The 27,755-nt window shown below is 49.1% G+C and overlaps 1 pseudogene; it reads left to right on the top strand.

Annotated features, from left to right (window-relative positions):
* The first annotated feature begins 20,414 nt into the window (after nt 1–20,414).
* LOC118577306 overlaps nt 20,415–27,755 on the top strand; it is a 31,510-nt pseudogene continuing 24,169 nt past the window's right edge.

The raw sequence follows: 27,755 nt of genomic DNA, 5'->3' as shown, positions 1-27,755 counted from the left end.
TAGTGAGCTCCAGATTCAAAAAAAAAGAGGAGGGGAGGGGACCTGGGGAAATGAGTGAAATAAATTGTTTTCCTCGAGCCTAAAGACCAGGATTCAGATCCTCAGGACTCGCATGGCTGCTGGGCAAGTGTAGTAATTCCAGCATTTGGGAGGCAGACAGGATCTCCAGAGCAAGCTGACTAACAAGACTAGCCCAGTAGGTGAGCTCTGGGTTCAAGCACAAGACCAAGCATCAATATATAGAGAACTAAGAGACATAAATGCTGCCGTCAACCTGTCTCATTGCATGTGCACACACATACATGCAAACACACATATGAACACACACCACACATGCACACCCACAAAAAAAGAAATAAGCTGGGGAGTGATTAAGAATACACCTAGTAAAGTCAACTTACACACACACACACACACACACACACACACACACACACACACACCCCTAAGTTGCATAAATTGTTTACAGGAGCTGGAGTTGTGGCTCAGGAGCAGAGTGTTTGCCTGGCATATGGAAGGCCCTGACTGGATCCCCAGAACTGGAACAAAAATAAAGCTGATGCACAGACTTTTACTTGATATTACTACATTTAATTCCTAGTCCACCTTCCTCCAACCTTTACCTAAATTCAGTTTCCTGAAACCCAAGTCCTTTGTGGCCACCAGCTCTGTTGAATGAAATTTTGATTGGGTTGGATCCTTAATGAACTTGCCAGGCATTCCCTGTGCCCTCCAGGGTAAAGCCTATGCTCCTTACCCTGTGAGGTGGTTTGGATGAAAATGGCGTCTCTAGGCTCATATCAAGTGGCACTATTTGGAGTAGATGTGGCCTTGTAGGAGGAAGTGTGTCACTGGGGGTGGGCTTTGAAGTTTTAAGCACCCAAGCCAGGCCCAGTGTCAGTCTCTCTTCCTGCTGCTTGCGGATCCAAATATAGAACTCTCAGCTACCGCTCCAGCATCTGTCTGTCTGCACGTCACCATGATGACAAGGGACTAAACCTCTGAACTGTAAGCCAGCCCCAATTAAATGTTTTCCTTTGTAAAAGTTGTTGTGTTCGTGGTGTTTCTTCACAGCAATAGAAATGAAAACTAAGACACCCCATGTTCAAGGCTTCCAGCATCTGGTGCCTGCTTGCCACATAACTCCTGGGAACCTCTCTTCTCCACTCAGCCTTGGCCTCAGCAAGTTTTTCTGGAACATCCACTTTCTTACTTGTCCACATTTTGTACATTTGGTTCCTCCTGTCTACAACATCATTCCCCTTGTCTTCTGTTTTCCACACAAGTTATTCTAAGACAGCCTGCGGCTGCCTGTTCTCTTCCACTTCATCCTAACAATGTCAGCAGGGTCTTCTGATTGCTTAGCACACTCCCTGTGCCTTAGTCAAGTTTCCAGTTCTTGTGGAGTGAGAGGGGAGATTCAGAGAGGAATCACACAGGCCTGTGCTCTAGAGCCTGTACAACACAACATGCAAACTAGAGTCTGGGGAAGCTAGTAGCTGAAGATAGTGACCTTGGAAGTACTTGTGTTTGGTATGGCAGTCATCTCCACGCTGAGGGGGAGGTGGATATCGGGGCATCTCTGGCTCCTTCTTTTGCTCTTGTCCCAGTCATTACACAGACGTGTTCCTGAGTTGTTGATCCATGTGACTATGGCATTGTTGCACAAGAATAACCCCCTCCCCTGAACCCCCACCCTAGGCTTAGAACACCTGGTCCCAGGACCAGCTTAATGGATCGAGGACCCTGGTGATACTGGTGACTGGGTAGTTCAAGGAACAGATTAGGTTTAAGATAACAGATATGACGTCATTTGGGTGCATAGATATGGAAAGCACAGGCAACTGGAGCAGAAATGTCCGGGCCCCTGAGGACAGAGGCCATATGCTGAGCTGAGGTTCCATCAGAACTCGCGAGGGTTCAGAAAGAGAGGGGCAGCCGGAGTGCAGTGGCTGGGAGGCAGTGGGTCTCTGAAATCTGTTTGAAATGCGTCCCATGGGAGCAGCAGAGTGCTCCAGCAGTGTTCTTGTGCTCTCTGCCCCACGTGGAAATACAACTGTGACCGTGGGTGGCCAGCAGGAAGCCAACTGATGCTGACAAGAGCCTTGTGATGGCAGTCGGAGCAAAGACCTGCTTCTCTGTGGTTCCGCAGGTCCGCTGCGCTTTGAGGCAAGAACTCTGCTCCTTGCTGCTGAGCCTGCCAAAGGCAGGAGAGTGTCTGTAATGTCAGGGGAGTGGCTGCTTGTGGAATACATTCAAGATCTAGGATGGGGGTTGGGGGGAGGTCTGATGGGATTCGTGTTGGTTGTGGTTCATTTCTTAGTAAAAATATGAGGTGCGGAGATGTTAAACTGTTAGCATTGGCTTCTGCAATGGTTTCCACTTGCCACAACTACACAATTTTCAAAACAATTGAAAATTTATACTCTGTGAATGTTTTGACAAATGTGATTTTCCCCCTTAAGAGAGAGAGAGAGAGAGTGAGAGAGAGAGAGAGAGAGAGAGAATAAAATCAGGCTAAACCAGAACTCACCGTCCATCCTCTTACCTCAGCCTCCTCACAAGTCTGTCTGTCTCCTTCCCTCCCTCCTTTCTCTCTTCCTCTTTCCTTCCTTCTTTCCTTCCTTCCTTCCTTCCTTCTTTCTTTCTTTCTTTCTTTCTTTCTTTCTTTCTTTCTTTCTTTCATTTGAGGCAGAGTCTCCTACAGCCCACACTGGTCTTGAACTTGCATTCTAAACGAGCATGACCTTGAGCCTCTCCTGCTCCCCCTGCCTCCACTTCTCAAGGACTAGGACTACAGGTGTGGATGACCAGGCACAACTTTGAATTTTTCTGCTCTGTGAGTATATTTCCTAAAGCCAGGTCTTAGAACTATCTAGAACAAACTCCAATGGGGAGGCTTCCACCTATAACCTTAGTGTTTCAGAGGCTGAGGAAGGAGGATGTTGCTAATTCAAAGCCAGCCTTGACTATGGAGTGAGACCCTGCCTCAAAAATAAAATAAAATACAAAAGACACACATAGACACACATAAAGAAAAACACTTACTCTGGATGACCTCATCGGTCATGCTTTGAAAAGACCTTGGCACTGCTAGCCCCTCCCACCCTGCCATCTTGTCACCATAGTGATAGATGCTGTGCCCTTAGGGCTGGGATGTAGCTGTTGCTTTTGGAAGTGAAGGAATGAGGGCCTGACTCCAGCCATGCTTACTGTATCTCTGTAATCCTCCAACTGAGGCCCGGACTCTCAGAGCTCACTCAGTCCCTGCTCCTTGCAAAATGACCCGCGGGAATACAGACATTTGTAAGGGATCAAGTGTGTCTAGTACACATCCCTGGAGGCTGGGGAGAGGGGGGCTGGCTTCAATGGTGTCCTAGTTTGAGTTCTCTGAAACAGACCCTGAGACCAAGAGTTGAGTAAGTCCTTTATCTGGTAGGTGATCTCGGGCAGGGGAGTGGAAAGAGAGCAGGGAACATGGGCAAGCCGTGGATCATGGAGCCGGCCACCACTGTGAACCAAATACACAGACGACACCACTGAGGAACTCTGAGACAGTGTAGGACATGCTGGCCACATCCTGGAGGCAGGGGTGGAGAAGAGCTGCTGGGGTGGGAGTAGGGATGGGGGTGGAACCAGAAAGCCCTCAGGAAATGAGAGGAAGATGCAGGAAAAGCTGGGAAAGAGGCCAAGGACATCTGGGTGGGGCCTGGCAGAGACTGCCACACATGCCTGCATTTGGAACTTTCCTAGGCTTGGCATGATGCCCGCACAGTCCAAGCAGCACAGACTCCGTTACCTAGCATCTGTCCACACGTTCTGCTCCCAGACCCCCTTTGGGAACCTGCATTCCCTGCCACACCCCTCCTTACTTGTTAGGGGATCTGATGATGAGGGTATCCCTAAGAGGAGCATCTGTTCGACTCCTGGGCTGGTCTTGTGACCCAGCTCCACCAGTGTATAACACATTCCTGGCTACACGGGTCCTTTCTGATGTGTACCTGCCCCAGCCAGGCCACAGTAAAGATAGAGTGTGAGCCTGGAGTTGCCCCATGGGGAGAGCCTCCAGAGGATGACGCCAGCCTAGCAGATAGAGAACCAAGAGGTGGGTTCAAGCTTTGTCACTATCTGAACCCCTTGACATCCCTGCCCTTGAAGACTTGGACCTTTTAGTTCTGTGACCCAGTAAAGTCTCCTCTGAGTCTCTCTGCTACCTTCAAACCCAAGCTTTCTGTACTGTGGGTGAACGTGGATTTCTACAATGGATAAAAATCTAGGAGTGAATTAAACACCTGCTCATCTGACCCAGGTGAGCAACCTCCCCCCACACCCCACTCTCTAGCTTTTCTTGGCTTTGAGGCATAGCCTCACAACGCAATCGAGGCTAGCCTCAAGCTTGATCTCCCTGCCTCAGCCTCCATAGTGTTGGGATCACAGCTATGTGCTACCATGCCCAGATCTGCATACCCTTTCCTCTGTCCCAGGCCCAGCATATTTCTGGCAGACTCTACCTGGCTCTCCCCACCCTCCTCCCAGTTCCTCACATTCCCACCCCTAGCCTCTTCTCAAGGCCACCTACTTAGTTAATAAACACAGATTTGTGCCAGGCCATATTCTACACATACTAGCACCTTTATCTGGCTGGGACCCTTCTGCACAGGAGCTTTCCCCCTGCATCAGGGGCATAGAGAGAGGGCAGGCTGGATAGAGCTTTCATACAGCCTGGGACTCAAATCCATATTGCCTTCAGGGTCCAGGCCCTGGCATCCCCTCATGCTCCCCAGCCCAGCTGCTCCTAGCCCTCCTCGACACCATGTTCAGGCCCATCTCATCCGGTTTCCTCTCTCTCCATCCACTGCCCTGACCTGTTTTCCTCTCTGCCTCATGCTGCTGTTACAGAAGGTGGAGTCCTGGTGCCCTGTGATGGGGAGCAGGACATGAAGTGAAGGCCAGGGAGCTGAAGACATTCAGACACTGCCCACCCCATTCCTAGCCTGCCTGGGGCTTGGCTGAGCCAGGGCCAGGAAGAGACAGGCAAGGGTGGGAGCAAGAGGGGGCTGGGTGGAGCTGGGCCTGCAAGCCCTAATTAAGTGAGTTAATTAGGAGGGGAGGAGAAGCCTTGTGGGAGTTAATAAGCTTGACTAATTAAGAGGATCCTAGAGAATGGCTTGAATTCTAGTGGCCCGGGAGATATGAGGGCTTAGCCAGAATGGGGGTCAGGGAATGAGACACAGGCACCTCCCAGGTGTCACCGGGACTTGTCGGAGGCTGTGCTCAAAGTCTGCAGCTACCACCAGGATCTAAGGACACTACTGAGTCCTGCAGCTTCCTCCAAGTGTGGTCCAAAGTTACCGGTGATGTCTGCAGCCCTCCCTGAAGCCATTACTATGTTGGTACATGGGCCTGAAGTCACTACTGACTTCTATCTTGTCCCTTGTCACCCATCCTTTGAGCATTTCAAGGAATACAGATAGAAGTAGAGTCTTGACATCTGGACTGTTCAGAATAACCACAGATGAGATCCATAATGGGTCAGGGCCACACTCACTCCCTGTGACTGTCAGGAACCTCGGCTGCCAATCACTGAATGCCCCACCCACCCTGTGGTTCAGTGTACAAAAGGTTCTTGCCTAGTTCATAGATGTGACAACAGAGACCCAGAGAGGAATCCAGTGGCCTGCTCCAGCCAATTCAGAGCCTGCTGCTTAAGCTACCAGGGGCGAGGCCAGAGGCCAGCCATCTCCAAGGTCAAGTGTCCCAGGAACCCAAGGGCTCTCTCTTGCTTAGCCTGATTCTCTCTAATGTGGGGTTCAAAATTACCCCAGTTCTAACAGCTCCAGTGGACAAATGTCCAACATCCAGAATGTACCTGTGCATGCCAGGTACATACCCTGAGTCCTGGGGCTGACCTGTGTCACTCTGTGCTCAGAATACAGGACAGAAGAGTCTCCTAGGATCTTCTCCCTGGGTTTCACTTCTGTTGAATACCGTACTCCCTTGGGCATGGGGACATTTGTAAGACGGTGCAAACTCTTACAAGTACCTAGGGCCACCCTGGCAGTGATCCAGTCCCCAGTGAAAGGGTCCCATGAGCCTTCAATCACAGAGTCAAAGACAGATAGAAAACTTCAAGACACCAACCACAGGGTGTTCAGCCTGAAGGCAGGCTCTGCACTTCTGTGTTGACAGGTCCAGCAGCATCCCTCAGTATCCCACAGCATCCCACTCAGGCCCAGCTGGATCACTTAGTACAATCATTGCCTCCAATGCACTTATACATCCATCCACTCAACAGGCAAATAGTTCCTTTGTTTGGCTGGTTGGCTGGTTATGTTGACACAGAATCTCATTGGCCTAGAACTCACTCTGGAGACCAGGCTAGCCTCAAACTCATAGAGATCTGTCTGCCTCTGCCTCCCCAGTGCTGAGTTTAAGGCCTGTGCCACCATGCGCAGCCAGGCAAATACTTTTTTATCTTTTTGTTTTCTCTTGCAGTTCTGGGAATCAATTTAGGGCCTCTGACATGCCAGACAAGTACTCTGCCACCAAGCTACAGCGTACCCCCAAATATCAAGTCCTCCCACTGTGCTAAGCAAGCACTGTTTGCATGTCACAACACAGAAAAGCCCCCACCTTTGCAGAGCTTCTGTTCTAGTAAAGAGAGACAAGGACAAACTGGAGTACGGGAGGACAAGGACAGAAGTAAACAATACAGGTCAAGGCATGAATGTGAACCGAGATAAGGCAGGGAAAAAAAGGAACGGCATGCTGGGAAGTCCTCACAGAGATGGTGGTCTCCGAGCAGAGACTTGAATGAGGTGAGGGGGGTGTCATGTCGACAGGGGAGCCAGGCCAAGGAAACAGCTCATGCAAACAAAGGCCCTTCAGTCAGAGTGCACTTGGGATGTTCAGCAGCCCTGAGGAGGGCTGGGGCTGGGGCAGCAGGGGTGCTGGGAGGTGAGAAGGCCACTGGAAGTCTTTGGCTTTCACTCTGAAGGGTTTTGAGCAGAGAAGGGTTGGTTAGGTGTGTAGGGAGAACAGACTGTGGGAAAGGGGACTCAGAAGGAGCAGCCAGAAAAGCTGTCTGATTCAGATGGGAGGCATGGCTTTGACTTGAGCCAGAGCCCTGGGAGTGGAGTGGCCAGAAGTGATTCACCCTACATCTGTGTGAATGCACAGCCGGTGGGTGTGGGGAGTGCGGAGGTCCTTATTTGTGCTCACAGGTAAGCACTAGGGAAACTAGGAATGTTCAGCACATCGGGTTGTCTCTTTAAATGGAGGGGTGCATAACCTGTTTTCTGCCCAGAAGGCTGGGAGCAGACATGATTAATAGCCTGGTGACTTTCGTGCTATCTGTGTGGCTGAGACCACACTCGATCCTTCCCTAGACCCTTATCATGAGTCTGTCAATCTGGAGAAGCCATCTTTATGAAAGATGCCACATGTACTTTACAAAGAATTTCTATATAGTCATGTCTTAAGCCTTATTGTACACACAGGATTGAGTTATCACCAGGACATTTCTTTTGTTTTATTTTTTGTTTTTTGAGACAAGGTTTCTCCGTTCCGCTCTTTCAGAATTCTCTCTGTAGACCAGGCTGGCCCCAAAGTCAGAGAGATCTGCCTATCTCTGCTTCCCAAGTGTTGGGATCACCAGGAAAATCACTAAACTGTGCTATGTTTAAACATGCCTAAAATAAACTACTGAGGGTCAGACTCCCAAAGCGTGAACCAACACTGGCTACTTAGTTAAGAAGTTGTTACTTCTTGCCTCCTACTGATCATCTCCATATGGCCATGCCCAGGGTGCCCATGTGGGAATGTGGACTCAGATTCTCAGGGCTCCCAGCTTTCCAAAGATGTTAGATATTTTGATATAAGGACAAAATGTCCTGGGTTTTAAGTGTTGGCTCATTTATTTATTTATCTATCTATCTACTTTTTATATTTTTCTCCTTTGAGCCAGGGTCTGGATATATAGACCAGGCTGCCCCTAAACTCAGTGTGTAGCCCTGTAGTAACTTAGGCTGGCCTCAAACTCACTATTCTGACACAGCATCCTAAGAGCTGGGATAATAGGCATGCATCACTACAAACATTTCTGGATCCATTTTATAGCTGATGAAACATATAACAGAACCTTTGGGTTACTCTGCAAGGCCACATAGCCCAGAAGTAGTGGACCTGTAGTATATGGTTTCAAAATCTGAACCTGTCCAGAAAGTCATTAGAAAAAGAAGCCAAGGCTGAGCCAACAGCCTTACTGGGCCAGTCCCTGCAAATATGAACCCAGCACTCCCTCTAGTGGCCAGTATTCTACAGTGCAGGACAGGGCAAAGGACTATGAGAGCCCCACTCCCTACCTCAACCCCCAACACACTATCTTGTATTGGGAGAAAAGAGCATCCTCTGCTCCCCATCACCCAGGACATTCAAGCCCAGGTCCTCTGGTCCACAGCCGCTCCCCTGGCTGTGACTGAGCAGGGCCAGCCCCAGGACACCATGCCGTTCCTGTGTGTTTTATTTCTCTGTCAGAAACTCGGTCTCTGTCCACACTGTGGTCCAGAAGCCCTGCTGCTCAATGTGACATATTGGCAGCCTTTAGACATCCCATGCCAGGCCATGCCCCAGAGCAAACGACTGTGTGTAGACTTGTGAGGGATAGAGCTTAGAGAACGGAGTCATCAGAGCACTGTCCTCTGAGTGCTCAGATGTCCTGCTATCACCTCCAGCCCACTCTGCCCCTCTGGCTTATAGCCCCAGGTACAAACCCCAGACCTTACCCTCTCAGAATCTCTGACTTGCTCCCTCACCATCCCTGCCCTCTGTCTACCCCCAGCGTTTGTCCAGTTCTTGCATGTGACAGCCCTTTGACCTCACAGAGACAGCTACCCAATGCCATTTCACCTCCTCACTGCCTGGCAGCCTGGCAGCCACCACTACGCATCTCATCCTCTATGGACTCCACTCTCCATCACAGGACCGATACCTGGAAAGCGCCCCACTTGCTCGCCCACCTCTCCCATTGGGCATCTACGGGAATGACACCAACCACCCATCCTGTCGCTGCCTGCACCAAGCAAGTGGTTCCACCAGGGAGAGCCCCATCCCAAGCCGCCATGTCCCTTAACCTCCAGAAGCTTGTCTAGAAGGGGAAACTCACTGTTGCCTCACAGGCCCCTCTTTCCTGTCTGCTCTGAGCATCGCTACCCAAGCTCCCCTAAACACCCTACACGTCACACCAACTCCAGGTGACACCCACGTGGTGTCCATAGCATGACAAGGCACAGCTGACTCTTGCTGACTTCTCTTCTCTCCCCAAGGCCTGGCTCTTGCTTCACCAGGAGAACACAGGAATCTAAGTCACTACACTGACTCTGCTTCCAAGTCACAAACCCAGCAGCCACTCTGTAAATCAGTGTGGAGGACCCTCACAAATGTGAATAGAACCATGTGACATGACATAGCAAAGGGTCCTGAGTCAGCACAACACAGAGACACCTACACAGTGTGTCACTGCACTGCACAGAACAGCCAAGGCAGGGTACCAGCCACTTGTCCACAGAGTAATGGACAAAAAGTAAATATGTATACATATATGTGTATGTGTGTATGTGTGTATGTATGTATGTATATGTATGTGTGTATGTATGTGTGTATGTGTATGTATGTGTGTATGTGTGTATGTATGTATGTGTGTATGTATGTGTGTGTATGTATGTGTGTATGTATGTGTGTGTATGTATGTGTGTATGTGTGTATGTATGTGTGTATGTGTGTATGTGTGTGTATGTATGTATGTGTGTATGTATGTATATGTATGTGTGTATGTATGTATGTATGTATGTGTGTATGTATGTATGTGTGTATGTATGTGTGTATGTATGTATGTGTATGTATGTGTGTATGTATGTATGTATGTATGTGTGTATGTATGTATGTATGTATGTGTGTATGTATGTGTGTGTATGTGTGTATGTGTGTATGTATGTATGTATGTATGTGTGTATGTATGTATGTGTGTATGTGTGTGTATGTATGTATGTATGTATGTGTGTGTATGTGTGTATGTGTGTATGTATGTGTATGTATGTATGTATGTATGTGTGTGTATGTATGTATGTGTGTATGTGTGTATGTATGTGTGTATGTATGTATCTATGTGTGTATGAATGTGTGTATGTATGTATGTGTGTATGTATGTATGTATATGTATGTGTGTATGTGTGTATGTGTGTATGTATGTATGTATGTGTGTGTATGTGTGTATGTATGTATGTATGTATGTATGTATGTATGTGTGTATGTGTGTATGTATGTATGTGTGTATGTATGTATCTATGTGTGTATGAATGTGTGTATGTATGTATATGTATGTGTGTATGTGTGTATGTGTGTATGTATGTATGTATGTGTATGTATGTGTTTATGTACATATGTATGTGTGTGTACGTATGTATGTGTGTGTGTATGTATGTATGTACATAGGGAAAATTTCTATATTTGAAGATGTCATAGTGAAATCCGTTACTTTGTATACCAGCTAATAACAATAATAATCAATTAGAAAAAAGGAAACACAGAGGGCTAGGGAAATGATGGGAAGGTAAAGCACTTGCTGCACAAACACAAGGATCTGAGTTTGGATCCCCAGCACCCATGTAAAAACCAAATGTGTGTACAGCCCATGCCTGTAACTCTAGCATGTGGGACAGAAAAAAGACAGGCAGAGTGGAGGAGGGTAGGGGTTCCTTCCTCATGAACCAGTCTACCAGGAATGGCAGCCACAGGTTCAGTGAGAGACCCTGTCTCAAAAAAATAAAATGAAGACTGATAAGGAAGACACCCAGGGTCAGCCTCTAGCCTCTTCCGTACACACACGCACAGATGAGCACATCTACATGTCCACAAATGCACCAAAGGCATCCAAAGGAAGAAAAGAGAACTCTGGTCTCTACACACAATGGTGTTATTCAGCCATGAAGAATGAAATTATGTTATTTCCAGGAAAATGGATGCAACTGGAGATCATCTGTTGAGAAACTAACCAGACTCAGGAAGGCAAATATCACCTGTTCTCTCTCGTGTATTTGAATCTACATGTTTTAAAGGGCGTGAAAGAAGGGGGCCTATTTAGGAAGAAGGGGGCCTGAAGGAGGAGTGGGACAGGGCTGTAGAGCATGTTGATATAACCAAAGTACATGACATACATGCATGAAAACATCATAATGGAACCCATTATTTCGTATAAGTAATATATGCAATAAAACTATCTTTAAAAAAAAAAAGATGAGGCTAAGGAGATGAGTCAGAAGTTAAGAGCATGCACTACTATTGTAGAGGACCTGAGTTTGGTTCCTAGCACCCATATGGAATGGTTCCTGTAACTCCCGTACCAGAGGGATCTGGCACCTCTGGCCTCCTTGAGCACATTCCATATACACACAAATATCCAGAATTTGAAATAAGATAAGTCTTTTTAAAAATCCAGGGTTGTGCTGGGCAGTGGTGGTGCACACCTTTAATTTCAGCAGTTGGGAGGCAGAAGCAGACGGATCTCTGTGAGTTCGAAGCCAGCCTGGGCTATAGAGTGAGTTCCAGGAAAGGTGCCAAAGCTACACAGAGAAAGCCTGTCTCGAAAAAATCAAAATAACAACAACAACAATAATAATACAATAAACAGTCAGGGCTAGAGAGATGGCTTGGTGGTTAAGAGAACTCTATCAGAGGGCTAGAGTTCAGATCCCAGCACCTACATCAAGCAGCTCACAAATGCCTGTAACTTAGGCTGCCAGGGCTCAAACTCCTTCTTCTGGCCTACACACACGCATGCACACATGCACGCACACACACACATGCACATATGCACACCACACCAGTGAACATGCACGTGCATATATAAATAAAAGTACAAAATCAAATTAAAAGCCAGAAACCCAACTAGCTCTTCTCATGGCTTTAGAGTCTTCTCAATCACTGTGCACAGAACTTCTTCTCAATCACATGCACAGAGTGCCCTTCTCATGAGCAACCCCCAGTGAGACCAGAGGGAGCTGGTTTTAACATCCCCTCACTCTGCTGAGCCATCCCCTCACCCTTTCCCAGGTCCATCCTCCTACGCTCCGGGGGTCTCTCCCTATTTGCTTCCTAGTCTCTTTTGTCCCCACTGTTACTCAGTATACGGAAACATAGCAAGGCACGGTGGCACCGGCCTGGAAGGCTAGCGCTGAGGATGCGGGGCAGGTTGAAGGCAGGTTCTTGGACAGCCTGAGCTACATATTGAGATGTAGCAAAAGAAATTAAAGTTTTATTTATGAGAAACATTTATACATTGTTGTTTTAAGACAGGTCATTCTAGACTCCAGCCCAAACTTTTGTTTCCATTATTTCTGGAGACACCCCCAGTATCTTTCATAGTTACTATGCATTTTTTTTTCTTTTTTCTTTTGGTTTTTAGAGACAGGGTTTCTCTGTGTAGCTTTGTGCCTTTCCTGGAACTCACTCTGTAGCCCAAGAAGGCCTCAAACTCACAGATCCACCTGCCTCTGCCTCCCAAGTGCTGGGATAAAGGTGTGAGCCACCGCTGCCTGGCTATGATTTGTGTGTGTGTGTGTGTGTGTGTGTGTGTGTGTGTGAACACAGAGCCCATAGCTTGTTTGAAAGTTTTTGTCTCTGAATACCCTGTTTCCATGCTCCCTTTGGTTCTGCTTAGATTCCAGGTTTTCCTCAAAAGTGGATCCCTGGTTTCCTGCTCATTCTCAAGAATGTCAAAAGCAGGTAAAAATCATGGTAGTGGACCCATCATGTGCGTGTGCGTGTGCGTGTGCGTGCGAGTGTGTGTGTGTGTGTGTGTGTGTGTGTGTGTGTGTGTGTGTGTGTGTGTGTGTGTGTGTGTGTGTGTGTGTGTATGAATATTGACCCTGTGGCAAGGGAAACTTTCTGAGAAGACAGAATGTTCTATGCCTGGATGGGGGCGGGGGGGGGGGGGGGGGGGGACACTTGGGTTCCCTGGATGTATACATTTGTCAGACCTTCTTAAGCTTTGGTAAAAACTCTGCATTCACTGTGGGTAAACTGTGGGCCCAATTTTAAAAGGTGAACATTATAAAATTTACAAGCAGTTGAGAAGCCCAGTACTTGCAGGGAGGGAGTGCTGGGTGACAGATGTCCAGCATAAAAAGTTTGGGCTGGGCCGCTATATTTAGATATTCTTTCCTGGACTGACGAGCGTTACTCCGAGGCACATACTGAACATGCCTGAGGCCCTGGATTCAACCCCACCACCAGAAAAGACCAATTTAACACAAATGGGGCGGGGCGGGGCGGGGCGGGGCGGGCGGGGTACAATTTAAATGCAACAGCAGCTAAGTGGGGAGAGAAAAGCTAGAAGAAACAGAATGGTTGCCAAACACTCATCACTCACAGAGAGATGGAGGGGGACCCCGGGAAGCTCCTGCAGCTTCTGGAAGGTTGGCCTGAGCCCTCTGTGCAGCAGCAACATGGAGAAAGAAGGCTGGGGTGAACAGAGGTGGGGACAGCGCTTCTTACATTAGTATGATCTCCAGGTGCCCAACCCCTCATCTAGACCCTAGGGGATAAATGTCCAGTCTTTGTGGACCAGAAGATTAGTTTTAAATTTTATTTATGTATTTATTTTTGGGGGGGGGGTGTTTTGTCTGTTTGTATGTCTGTGCACCACATGCATGCCTGGTACCCAAGGAGACCAGAAGAGGTGGTCCTATCCCCTGGAACTGGATGGTTGTAAGCCACCATGCAGCTGCTGGGAATTGAACCCAAGTTCTCTGAAAGAGCAGCCAGGGCTTTTAACCACTGAGCCACCTCTCCAGTCCCAGACAGAAGATTTTTGGTGTTTTGTTTTGTTTTGAGACAGGGTCTCTCTATGTAGCCCTGGATGGTCTGGAACTCTCTATATAGACCATTCTAGCCTCAAACTCACAGAGATCCGCCATCCTTTGCCACCCAGCTAGCCAGAAGATCCTTAAGCAGCCCTGCTGTGCCCGAGCTTCAAGCACTGTCCTCCCTTCTAACCATGTCAGAGCCTTTAGGAGATCTGAAGAGTGAACTATGGTCTCATGGGCTTGTCCATGCTCGGCTTAGAGGTGATGTAAGGTATAACTTCCTTATCTACTAAATTAGTTCCCACACATGCCATCCTGACTCCATGCTGCCCTTGTCTCCTTTCCCAGTGAGTGCTTTACAACTGTTGTGTGCCATGATGAGCAGGACCAACCAATCCTTCATAACTCCCAAAGTTATGGGGGGTCATGGGAGTCATAACCCCAAAAGCCACAAGCATGCTCCACCATCACATGGCAGAATTGCTTTGCTACTGAGGTTAAGGCTGCGGGTCATGAGATGGGATTCCGGTTGCTGTCCTCTGAATTCAGGTGCTGAGATCTCAGTTGCCTGCCTGGTATGGCGACAGTGTTGGGAGGTGTGGCCTAGCGGGAAGGGTTTGGATCATGGTGGTAGAGCCTCACACAGTTGACTGGAGCCAGTGTTCTAGAGGGAGGAGATTGGGTTGTTAGAAGGTCAGGCTGGTCTCTGTCTCTTCTCCACATGCCCAGCACCTCCTGCTTTCTGCAATGGACTAAAGCAGCATGAAGCCCTTACCACAGGCTGAGCAGACACTGGCACCATGCTCTTGGGCTTCTCAGCCTCCACACCTGGAGTTAAACAAGATGCTATTGTCTGTAAATCACCCAGCCTTGGGTATTTTGTTACAGCAACCACAGAATAGACTGAGGCAGCAGTCTAATCACATGACTCACTAAAAGCTTCCCATGCTATGGACCGGAGAATGGACATGGTGATGTTTCCTTGCTACTGAAAGGGGAAATGGAGCAAGGGAGGCGGGTGCCTTCTGGAAGCTGGAGAAGTGAAGGGGATGGCCCCCTCCAGTTTGCAAAAAGATCGTCTAGGGCATTCTATCAGCAATTTTAGCTCAGTTGTTGAATCTGGTATAATAAAACTGTGAGGTAATAGACTTTGGGGAGCATAGGAAACTAACTTTGTTGCTAAGTTTTTAAGGAAGCAAAGGCTGCTACAGTTTGGAAACTTTTTAGTGTCTTACTATACAGCGTGGACTGAGCTTGAATTCATGATCCTCTTGCCTCAGCCTCCTGAGTGCAGATCACAGGCCTATTTCACCACGTCCCAGACTCTGTATTTCTGAACAAAGTGGACTGCTTGAGTTATTTCATGATGGTGAGGAGGTATTGGGTAATAACAGGAGACAAAAGCCACAGGATCTGCTGATTCTTCCCCTTAGAGGAAGAAGAAAATCAAGAATGAATGAATGAGCTGATTGGAATTGAATCCATACAAAAGAGGGAACAGGCTCACTCGGAGACTCAAGGATTTTGCCACATGGGCTGGGGTTGTCTCAGTGGTAGAGCACTTGCCTATCATGTGTGAGGACCTGGGTTCCATCCTAACAGTACAAAAAACAAACAAACAAACAAACAAACAAACAAACCACCACAGGCATCTTCCACCTGAGAAGTATGTTAGTCAGCTTTCCCTTGACTTAATGAAATACCTGCGATTAATTTATAATAGGAAAGTTTTGTTTTGACTAGCAGCTTCACAGGTGTCCGCCCATGGATACTCCATACCATTGCTTTTGGGTCTGTAGAGCATCATGGTAGGAAGTACCATGCTGCAGACAAGCTACTGAGGGAAGATCCAGGGAGAAGAAGAGGAGGGAGAGAGAGGGAGACAGACAGAGGGAGAGAGAGGGAGACAGACAGAGGGAGAGAGAGGAGGAAGAGGAAAAAGAGAGAGAGAACACCTGATATCCCCTGTAAGAGCATATCCCACAAAGACCTGACTCCTCACACCAGGCACCACCTCTTAAAGACTCCACAGCTTCCCAATAGTATCACCCTGGGGACCAAGCCTTTATCAAATGGGTCTTTGGGGTACATGAAAGGTCCAAACTTTAAAAAGATTTGCAGGCAAGTCTGTCCTGCACTGCTCACTACTCTCTTTGCAGTGTTCTACATAAACTTATTCTTTAAAAAGGAAAGAAAGAAAAGAAGAAGTTTGCCAGAGGCCAGTGAGATGGCTGTGTGGGTAAAGGAGCTTGCTGCCAAACCCGGTGACCTGAGCTTGATCCCCAGAATCCACATGTTGGAAAGAGAGAACTGACATTCTCACATTGTTCTCAGACTTTCATGCTCATTACAGTGTTTTGTTCTCCACCCCCCTCAGAAATAAATAATTAGGGGGGAAAAAGCAGAATTAATTCCAATTGTACTTCATAGTGGCCTACCCTGAAATTCTTTAAAAAAAAAAAAAAAGGATGGAGCTGGAGAGATGGCTTAGTGGTTAAGAATGCTTGTTGCTCTTGCAGAGGACCCAAGTTCATTTCCCAGCACCCATATCCTGTGGCTCACAACTGACTGTAATTCTATACCTCCAGCTGGCCTCCGGGGGCACCCACACATGTACAGCATACACTTACACAGACATGTACATACAAATACAAATAAAATGAATCTTTAAAGAAGTCTGTGCATAGGTTTTCAGCCTGGAAGTCCATGTAGCATTCTTCAGGCTCTGTTGGGAACAGGAAGGTGTTGACAGGTGCACAGACCCCTGGACAGGCTCATGTAGATTTACCCATCTCTGCTTACAAAGTCACTAGGATTCAGTCATGGGAGCTCCCTAATCCATTGCAATCACTACCTCTAACACCACACCTAAATTAGATTTCTATCTTTTGATATTATTGACAAGACTTTGGGGATTGAATTCCTCTGTGAACTCTTGGGATAAACCATATTCAAAAATGTGCTAGCAGCCATCTTCTTCCCTTGACCCTGGCCTGCTGCCCACAGGTCACCCACCCTGCACCTCCCTCCATGATCTCAGCGCTGGTGTCTTGTATCCATGCTGGCCCAGCAGCCATTGATTCGCCTAAAGCAGCTCCAGGGATCTTTTAAAATGTCAAGGAGATTTCATCGTTTCCCTTTAAAAGCTTCCAAAGGATTCCCTATCCCATCTAGCATAAAATCCATCCTCCTCAGCAGGGCAATCAAGGCCAAGCTGATCTGGTTCCCATCTCATGCGTGTCACTGTCTCGCCACACTGGTCTATCAGAGCGAGCACTACTGCATGCCGGTGGCCTCTGGCCCTTTGCCTCTCTGTTCTATCTGCCTGGATGTCCAGTCCCCTCCCTTTTTCAGGTCTGGGATGCCAGCTTCCCAAGTCACCTTACACAAAGTGTGTGTTTCCTGTGTGTCCGTGTTCATTTCCCCAGAAAGAGGTTTGAACCTGATGATCACATCATGGGTTTACTTGTGTATCGTCGGTCCCGCATTAACGCTGAGCTCCAGGAGTACAGAGGCTGGTGTTTCTCATGTGGCTCTTAGCTCTCTCCCATGCAAGATACCCTCCCTCTTTGCTGAGTGAATGAATAAGCATAATTTGCACCTCTTAGGAGATGGTTTGTCTTCACATATCAAACTTTCATAATGTCGCAGTGAGATTGTTGCATTGGACTGCCTCTCCCCAGCTCCCCTTGCAATTAGCTGTCATAGCCAATGCACGTAGAGGCAAGTAAAAGAGGCTGTCTCTAGCTGACTCACAAAAACCCTGGGCAATAGTTTAAATTTAATGTATTTTGTTTTGAGATAGAATATAGCCTAGGCTGGCCTCGAACTCACAGTCCACCTGCCTCAGCCTCCTGAATGCTGGGCTTGCAGGCATGAGCCACCCTTGGGGATTCTGAGGTTCTGAGTGATGCCATCCCAAGATGGGAAGAGCCAGGGTCAGTGAAAGAATGCTTGGAGCAGAGTCTCTCTCTCACTAGACCCCATTCCATGGACATCAACTGTAAGGAATGTAGTTGTTGTAAGTTCCAGGCTCATGGGCACAGCAGCTGCCTCACCCTAATTAACACACTGAAACAGCATGAGCAGGTGGTTGGTAACACTGTCCCTGACATGCGGCACGGTGTGCATCAATCTGCAGCAGAGTCCAATGGCATGGTGCCCACACTCTCGTTGTAGCCCACAGAGATTCATGTTCACATGACCGCCGTTTGTGCCTACAAAGGCAGTGAGCCCCATCAGGGAAGTGTCTGTATCCCTTCCATCTGTGAGGCTTCAGTATCCAGTCCCTGGAGTCTTTGGGAAGTTTGTTCAACCTGTAAATGAATGAGCAGGTTGCTTATACCCTTACAGCCTCTCTGTTCCTAATTTGCCTGAGAAGAGACCCAAAGAGACAGCCGACTCAGACTGGCCCACGGCTTTTAAAGATGGCAGCTGGACGTTCTAGAGAAACCCTGGCACCAGAGAAAGCCTAGGAGAGGTGGTGAGGGCTTTTGGTGCACCATGCATTCTCTAAATCCAAGGTGACCTCACCCCGTCTTGCTGCCCTCCCAACCAGCTCTGCCTGGCTCCCGCAGCCTGGCTGTCTACATCACTCAGTATTTTTAGCTTCACCACCTGGCACCTGTGGTCACCATCTCTGCCCGGCCTGGCAGTGTCCCTCCCCTGGGTCTTAAAGAGCCAGAGTGTCAGTTAGAAAGTATATCAGCCCCTATAATCCTAGGCCATTATATCCCAGAACAGGAGACAGAGGGACTTCTACTGCACAGGAATCCCCAAAGCTGCAGGTTGGGTGGAAGGAAGATGAGGGAGCAGGGGCAGAAGATCCTAACCCTAGTGCTGGGGCTTCCTGAGTCACTCACCAGTCGGGATTGATTAATGTTAGCATTGCTCCAAGACCTGAAGCTAGGGGACATAAAGGCAGGGCTTGGCAGTGTGGATTGCTGATAGTCAGCTCAGGGCTGAGAATTAATCTAGCATGTGCAAGGCCCTGGTTCCATCCGCACCGAGAGAGAGAGAGAGAGAGAGAGAGAGAGAGAGAGAGAGAGAGACAGAGAGACAGACAGACAGACAGACAGGAAAGAAAGACAGAGGGACTGTGATAGCAAATGATGCCAAGGACCTGTTAGTCTTCACCAAGCACTCTAACCCTCTCTATGAAAACGATGTGGCCGCACTGAGGCTGTGGTTAAGCACAGTGTCTCCCGCTTCACTGAGTCTCCTAACCTGCCTGTTTGGCTTCCAGCCCTCCCATGGCTGCTCTGGTGCCTACAGATCAAGTATTCAACTCACAAGTCCAGGCCGACGTGATCTGATACTACTGTCTTTGCCCTCCTCACCTTACAGCTCTCCTCACCCTGACCCTCAGGGAAACCCTGGCTCCAGCCAAGTACATTACCCAAGCCGTGACCGGAGCTCTGGAAGTGAATGTACAAGCTGGCAGGGTCACCCCCATCCCTGGACAGTTACTTTTCCAAACCACCAGCCTTCACCCTTGCCATCACACAGCCCATCGACACCTTTTCTTGGGCCTCTCCACTTCCCTGGGAGGCATCCATACATCTAGATAGACTTGGAGTACCCTGTGGCCCCTGTGAGCAGAGGTGGTCCATCTTGCATCTCGACTCTACAGGCACTGTGTACCCACTCCCACTAATGTGCCCTCAATCTATGCCCAACCTGTCTGCTAGCAGACCTCACCAGGGCTGTGCCAGGATTCCAGGTCCCAGTTGAAGCCTGGTGCTCAGCAGCAGCAACCAGGCAGGAAGCATCCTCCCATTACACAGATGAGAACAGAGGCCCCCAGCAGGGAAATCATAGGCTTGGGGTCCAACATAGTCATGAGGAGCACCTGGCCTAGGATGTGGGAGCCCACATTCTCTCCTCCTGTTCTTTACTGGGCATGGAAGAGACCCTAGTGTGGCCCTGTGTCTGCCTTTCCCACGGTGGTACTGACCCAGGCAGGCTGGACTGGAGCAGAGGCGACCCTGCCAGCTTATACATTCACTTCCAGAGCCCAGGTCACAGCTTGGGTAATGTACCTGGCTGGAGCCAGGGTTTCCCTGAGGGTCGGGGTTGGGAGAGCTGTAAGGGGCTGAACTCCACCTGGTGCTATGCATTCTCACCACAAAGGTACTCTCACACCTGCTCCCACAAACCTGTGTACACAATCGCACACACTTGCCCACAAATACACAACCACAGCTGCAGAAACCATCTTCTCTCCTTCTATCCCTCACTCTTTTACACAGGTATGAGTTCTCACACATGCACACACACACACATATATACATTTTTCACTTATTAATTCAACAAAGACTGGGCACCTGTTAAATGCCAGGGCAATGCCAGGGGAGCGAGGGGCTCTTGGATTGGAGTGGGTCTGTGGCTTCTGGAAGGCCTTCCTGGAAGAAGAGGCATTTCAGCTGGGCCTAGGTGGAGGAAGCCAGGCTATCCCTGGTAATAGAGCAGAACAGAGTGAGATGGGGTACTAACCCCACTCACACAGGTCTTGAACGCCAAGTGCTGACTTTCTGTTGTAGGAGCTGGAGAACCATGGAGGCCTCTAAGCAGGGACAAGACGGGACCACAATGGGCGTGAAGGGACAGGCAAGTCCATCTAGGGCCAGAGTAGGAGGAATGGGGAGAAGGTTGTGGTGACAGCCAGTGAGCTCGGCAGCACAGTGGAGGAGCGGTAAAAGTGGGCAGATAGGCACTGTAGGCATCATCGCCAGGCCTCTAAGCTCCCGGTGGAGGGCTGCACCATGGTCTTGCCAGCCCGCTGCCCGCCCCAGGACTGACCTCTGCAGTGGAACCTCTTCCAGTTCCTCCTCCTCTCTGTGGAAGCAGACCAAGCAGAAAGCTGGCACATCCTCAGCTCCACAGCCCAGGGGCCAGGCAGGAGGCAGACGCAGGACAGGGCAGGGGTGCCCGTTGGTGGTCTCTGCAGCATCATCCCCAGCCAGGGCACGATTCTCTGAGCCAGTGTGCTCCAGGGTCAGCAGCCTGTCGGCCTCAGGACCCCGTGTCTGCCTACCTGCCACCTGCGCCTTCTCGCTCAGGTTACCCGTCGCCCCGGTAGGTAGAAGAGCCTGTGGCTCTCTTGGAGCTCCTGTCTTGAGGCCCAGGGGTTCCAACTACAGGATCCGCACGTGGGCAACAGCTAGCAGCTGCCTGGACTCAAGAGGTGACTGGTAGTAGACAGAGGTCCTATCGTTGCCTCTGGATGAGCCCCCAGCACCTCAGCTGTCCACTCTGCTAAAGGCAGGACTGTGAGGACAGGCCCACAGAGGACTCTTCTGTCTGTGCGTCCGTCCAGCTGTTTGTTCTTCCTAGTTGACCAGCAGGCACAGAGGTGAGTGACAAAGTTTGTTCTCCTCTGCTGGAGTAAGTGGCACAGTGGCCTCCAGGAGAGCCCACGTGACACGTAAAGCCGGAGGGTTGGTGAGGGTCAGGTGAGGCTGGCACAGTGTCTACACTGTCCCCGGGAAAAGTTCTGACCCTTGAAGTCAGGTGCCGGTTGGCCAAACTGGAGGCTGCTCTGCTCCCTGCTCCCTCTCCACAGCTCTGTGGTGGCTCTAGATGGCTGGGCTGTGGGTATTAATAGCTCCACATTCACGCTGAGAAGCCTGGAAGTTAACTCCTTCTCTGCCAGAAGCTGGGAGGCTGCGGCTGGCCACAGTGAGGGAAGCAAGGACCACGCCTCTGCTGGGAGCCTGGTGCGGCAGCAGACACTAGGTAATACTGCGCAGTCCCTGGGCTTGGTCAGATTTCCTGTGCCACCTGGACCCTCCGTGCATAGGTAGGGAGCATCTTGTGGGGACTCAGAGCTCTGAGCTCCAGGGAGCATCCCCAGGGGCCCCCAGTTCACACCTCCACAGTCAACTACCTAAGTCCCTGCACATTCCCAGAAATCACTATCGCTGGCTCTGGATCTAATTGCATGGCTACTCTGAATGTGAGCCAGAGATGAGGCAGACATTGCTTAGTAGTAAGCTCAGCTTGGGGATACCAGAGTGGACCTTGTTTGCCTGTTTCCTCATGATCATTATGCATGTATCAAGCACTGGGCGGGATGCGGAGGGCACAGTCATGAAGAGGCAGAGGCTCTTCCTCCTTTGGTGGGCTTGTACCCCACAGGAGGCTGAAGGGGCCACAGCTGATCTATACAGCGCCAATGAATTAGAAAGGGTGCTCCCTCCCAGCAACCCCGAAGCACCTGCCTTCAGTGGGGACCTGGTCTGGTTTTCAGCTCCCCTCACCTGTGCAGAAATTGAGAAAACATATAACTGGTCCCAGTGGCCCTGGGAGCAGAGGAAACAACGGATGAAGAAATTCAGGCTGTGGAAAGGGCAGGGGATTAAGCAGAGGATGTGAGATAGGGCTGATGGGCAGGCAGGTAGGTAGAAAGGCCGTTTTGAGAAAGAACACCCAACAAGGGGACATCAGAGCAGCAACCTGCAGGAGAGGGAGGTGCCAACCAGAAGATCCAGAGGGAGAACCTCCCAGCTCAAACACAGGAACTGGCTGGCACTTGGAGAGGAGGGCGAGAGTCAGGGAAATCTTGTTTTGTTTTGTTTTTGTTTTTTGTTTTTTTGTTTTTTGAGACAGGGTTTCTCTGTGTAGCTTTGTGTCTTTCCTAGAACTTGCTTTGGAGACCAGGCTGGCCTTGAACTCACAGAGATCCGCCTGGCTCTGCCTCCCGAGTGCTGGGGTTAAAGGTGTGTGCCACCACCGCCCGCCCGGTGGCAGGGAACATCTTTAAGCTGACTTTTTGGATAGAGTAGAGCTTTCCCAGAGGCTCAAGAGGTTGGTCGAGCCTAGCAGACAGCAAGTATGATGGGGTGTTACGGAGCCTTACAAAACAGGAAGAGATAAACGTGGTCAGAGGTCTAGGAAGTGTTTGTTCTGAGCTGCCCTGCTCAGCGTAGGGGGATGAAGAGGGAGGCTGGGTGGGGAAGACAAAGCGGGGACTTGGCTTGAAGCTGGGGACCTGGGGAGTTTGGAAGTGGGAGAGTTAGAAGCCTGGAACTGAATTTGGACAGGTCTGGACCTCTTTGGCCAAGAAAGGGTGGGGCCTGGCTCCTGAGCAATGCCCAAGGATGTGCTGGCAGATAGCAGCTTGGGGCAGGGATCCAGCTCTGCCCAAGTCTCGAAAGTGTGCAGGGGACTTGGTCTTTTTCTAAATGGTACACCCATCAGAAAGGAAGGCTTTCTCTTGTTGATTAACTTGAAGGATGGCTTATCCTAATCACCCCCTGTCCTCTTCCCTGTCTCTTCTTTCCTTTTCTTTCTGACACTTCACTGTGTAGCCCAGGCTGGCCTTGAACTCACGAGTCACCTGTATAGACTTCCCTCGTGTTGAGATCCACATCTGCCTCTGGGGTGTCTTTCTGGGTTGTCTGCGTTGAGGGCCTACTTCCATATGCCCTTCTGGACAGGGCACCTTCTCTGAATTGGCCTACCCAAACAGGGTACTTCTTTCTGCTTGTTCGAGATTGAGCTGGGGAGATCGGCAGGGCCCCGGATCCTCACACAAGCTCTGCTGCAGATTCGCTATGTGTTTTTAGATTTCTGTCCCTCTCTAGAACTGCAGACTGACAGACATAGCTGGAGGCCAGCTGCACTGCACCGCAGAGGAGAATGTGTTCAGAAAGGAGTAGCAGCTCCCTTAAGGTTGTGACACTCGGGGCTTCCCTTCCTTGTTCAAGGGTCAACCTTGGGTCTCTGCATGTGCAGAGTTGACAGGGTGTCCCTCCAAAAGGGGGACATGGAATGGGAAGGGACAAGAGACAGGGTGGAGGGGGAGAGGTAGCCCATGCTACAGTCCCTGAGGTGAGAGCCAGAGGGGTCAGATTGGCCTCTGGATGTCCCTTCCCCCTCCCCAGGCCCCATGGGGTTGTCATTTGCAGATGTGAATTATTCACGAGGCTGTGCCTTGCCTGGTTTTAATGCACTCTGATGGCGTTCTTTAGCTAATGGGGAAAATCGATAGGTTTTAATTCTTAGTGGCTGTGAAGCTCTGTCTGTCTCCTGTTTGGGTGACTGAACCTGGATCTTGGGTTAGGGGCAGGGTGTGGGCTCAGACTCAGGGACAAGAACCTAAGCCTTCATCTTCCCTTTCCTACACACTGTTGCCTTCTGCCTCCAGTCTGTGGAGAGAAGGTTGTGATCACATGGCTTTCCAAACTGGCCCGGAACTCCATGGGAAGGCTGCGCCCTGTATCTCAGCCACTTGTCATCCTCCAAGATTCGTGGTAGCCACGCTAGTCTTTGGACTAGACCTACGGATCGGTTAGATCGGGCAGTGCCTCTCCTCCAGCTTTGGGGGCTGGTGTCTTGCCCATAGCTCTTGACCTTGGAGTCTGGGGACCTAATGGAGGTGTCGCTTCCTCTTCTCCCCACTCAGGGTCAGCTCAGGTCTACCTTCTGGAACAAGGGGAAGCTGATCTGAGCCATATTCCTGAAGAGCTATAAACACAGGCCTCCAGTGTTCTCTTTGTGGGCAGTTACACATATACACAGACTGACAACCATCTTGGTAGGACTGAGAGCCAGGACATTCAGCAGGCATCATTATGAGCACATTCCATTCCCAACCACATCCTGTCCCTGGGTAGATGCCCTTTGTGATTCCTGTAATTATCTGAAGCACAGAGTCACTAGTGCACTGCATGTGTGTGTGTGTGTATGTGTGTGTGTGTGTGTGTGTGTGTGTGTGTGTGTGTACGTGCTAATTAGATAAGTGTAAGTCTTTCAGATACATGGTGGTCTTGATAATACTGTTCTTTTAAAAAGTTGGTGTTTCCAAAACACAACAACCTCTGAAGATAAGAGGTCTCAACAGGGGAGTGGGAGATGGGGGGGGGGAGTGTTCTGCCTGCTTCCCAAGGCCCTGCCTCTCCTGATGGCCCAGAGTCTACCCCTGCTGGTTGAAAGGACTCTGGCCAACTAAAAGGGGGCCTGAGCCAGGTGCTGTGGCCTTCATGACCTGGACTTGAAGAGTGGTGATGGCCAGGCCTCATTTAGAATATCAAATATTCCCCTAAAAGCTCATGTGTTGAAGACATGGTTCCCAATCCAGTAGTCTCTGGAGGTAGGGCTCCCGGGAAGTGACTGAATTAGAAGGACTCTGTCTTCATCAGTGGATTCATAATATAGTGGCATTGTTTGAGGTGGTGGGAATAGGAGGTGGGGCTTGGTTACAGGAGGTAGGTCACTGGGGGTGTGTTTTGGAAAGTCCTAGTCTGTGGCCCCTCCCTGTCTCCCTACGTGTGTTTCCTACCCTCCTTGAGGTACAGAGCTATGCTCTACCATGCCTTCTACCAACCTCACACAACCCAGAAACAAGAGTCAACTGACCACAGGATGAAGCCTCACTACATAAGCCATAGTGAGCCCTTCTTCCCCAGTTAGTGAGTTGGCTCAGCTGGTAAAGGCACTGGCCGTATGACAGTCCAGCCTGACAGCCTTTGTTCAATCCCCAGAACCCACGAACTAGTGGACAGGAGAGAACTACAAAGTTGTCTTCTGACCTCTACATGCATGCCATTGCACGCATGTTCACACACACACACACACACACACAAACACACAAATAATAATAATAATAATAACAATACATAAAACATTTAAAGAATGCTTTTTATTATTTTATTTTTTAATTTAAAAATTATTTATGTGTTGGGCATCTGATCTTAACAGGCAGGTAAGAGGTACCTGACATGGGTGCTGGAAACTGAGCTCAGGTCCTCTGCGTGAGCAAGAAGGGCCTTTAACTGCTGGACATCTTTCCAACACCACAAAGAACTTTTCGTTAATTAACACTTTGAGACAGGGGTAACTTGGTAACTCCGGCTAGCGTGAAATGCATGACAACTCTCCTGCTTCCAATCAAGCCCAACTCAGTGATGGTAATGCAGCTGTAGAGGAGCGCCATGGGCTTTTAACTGCTGAGCCATCTCTCCAGCCCCTAAACAGTGTTTGTAAGTCTCTGTTCCCTTATGTTATTTCTGTCAGGCATTTTGTGACAACGGCAAAACCCTAACGTACTTCCTCCACCCACCTGGTCCCATGCTGGCCTCTGCCCTGTCACCACTTAGGACCTAGCAGATGCCAGGCTCAATCCCAGTTTGAACATAAGCTTTTGGGGCACAGGCTGCATGCTGGACAGACTTGCTGGGGTCCTCTCCAACAGGCCTCACACACATCCCGTTCCCTTGACTCTCATGTGCAGAAGGCTGAGTGAGCCTTTATTCACAGCCACCCTGTTGTTTATGACCCATGTAGAACCCCTCCCTAGTTTTAATCCATATTTAGATTCCCCACCCCCACCCCATGGATACTTGGCAGGAAAAAGCCACTGAAGTTTGCTCCAATCCCTATCTTGTGATAAAATCACATTAGCCAAAGTATGGTAAATGCTTAGGTTGCTGTAAGCATACAAGTGACCCATACAAATCCCATTCCTCCTCCTCCTCCAGGGACCTTGGAGGCTCAGAGAAAACACCTTTCTGTTCGGTGCACTTGAGCTGATACTTTTTCAGAGATGCTCACTAAAACCCAAGTGAGCCTTTGGGATAGAACCTAGCTTCCTCATAGTTGGAAGAGAGGCAAATACTATTGTAACTAGCTCCTTCTGCCTCTCTCTGTCTTTGTCTCTGTTTCTTTGTCTCTGTCTCTGTCTCTTTGTGTCTCTGTGTCTCTGCTCTGTCCTCTCTCTCTTTGTGTATATGTGTGTCTGACTCTGGCTTTTGTGTAGCCCAGGCTGACCTCCAACTTGTGAGTCTCCTACCTCAGTCTCTTAAGTGTGTGTCACCATAACTACCACAGTCCTTTCCCTTTTATATAAGAGTGATTAGATATTCCTTGTTCAACAAAACATAATTTAAAAGAAAATCCAATTCCAGATCACTAAAAGCCTGACTGATGACTGACTGACAGCTATATAGATGGGAAGCAAGCTTCCTGGAAGAGGCCTTACTTAAAATTTATCAGAATGTGGCTTAAGCATCTTGGCAAGAATGCCAGTGTCTTCCTAGAAGGAGCTTATGAATTATCCCACGTAGACAAAAAGTTATACCCCAAACCCGATCTGGTCCAGGCTGTGTCACCGAGGAGATTTTGTTTCTCATGTGGACGTGCAGAGGCTGGTGGTCCTCTTGCTCGAGCGCACCTTGTTTCTGCTTTAGTTCTTAAGAAAGAAGAAAGGTGGGAGGGTGTGGGGCTCTTACTTTCAATGTTTCATCAGCTAGCTGCAAAGGAGACTAAATAAAAAAATCAGTTGCAGCCACACAGCCATGGGCCCTGCAAACATCTGGGACAGAGGCTGAAAGGAGGAAGGCAGTCTAGGAACAAGCAGCGCTCAGGGGATCCTAACTCAGAATAGAGACTCAGAACCCTCCGAGCTGCTCCTGCCCTGTACACGGGCTTGTGTGCGGGTAATAGTCCATGTTGGACCTGAAGGACAGGGCTCCAATATGCAGCGTCTTTTTATACAAGGTCTTGCTATGTAGTCTTGGATGGCCTCTATCTTCTAAGTGCTGGGATTACAGGTAGATACCACATACTCAGCTTATATATGGATTTTGTGGGGTATTTGAGTCTACTGATCAGAGATTTTCAGTTTAATCTGGAAGTTTTGCAAATGCTTTAATAAAGGTAAGATGAGGCTGTCAATAATCAACTCTAGGAAAATAAAAATAAAATAAAGTCGAACAAGAAAGGAAATGTAATCAGAGCATAGTATGTGGGTGGTTAAGGTGTCACCATTATCTACAAAGGTATAATAATGTGAATACCAAAAATCCACTGAACCAAAAAGGATATATAGCCATATCAGAAGGCTAAGGATAGGATTTGTGTATGTGGGAGGGGGGATAATGATAGAGGAGAAAC

This window comes from Onychomys torridus, chromosome 1 (genome assembly GCF_903995425.1).
Source record: "Onychomys torridus chromosome 1, mOncTor1.1, whole genome shotgun sequence".
Classification (NCBI taxonomy): Eukaryota; Metazoa; Chordata; class Mammalia; order Rodentia; family Cricetidae; genus Onychomys; species Onychomys torridus.
The sequence above is the reverse complement of the archived record's forward strand: the minus strand, read 5'-3'. Positions and strand labels throughout refer to the sequence as shown.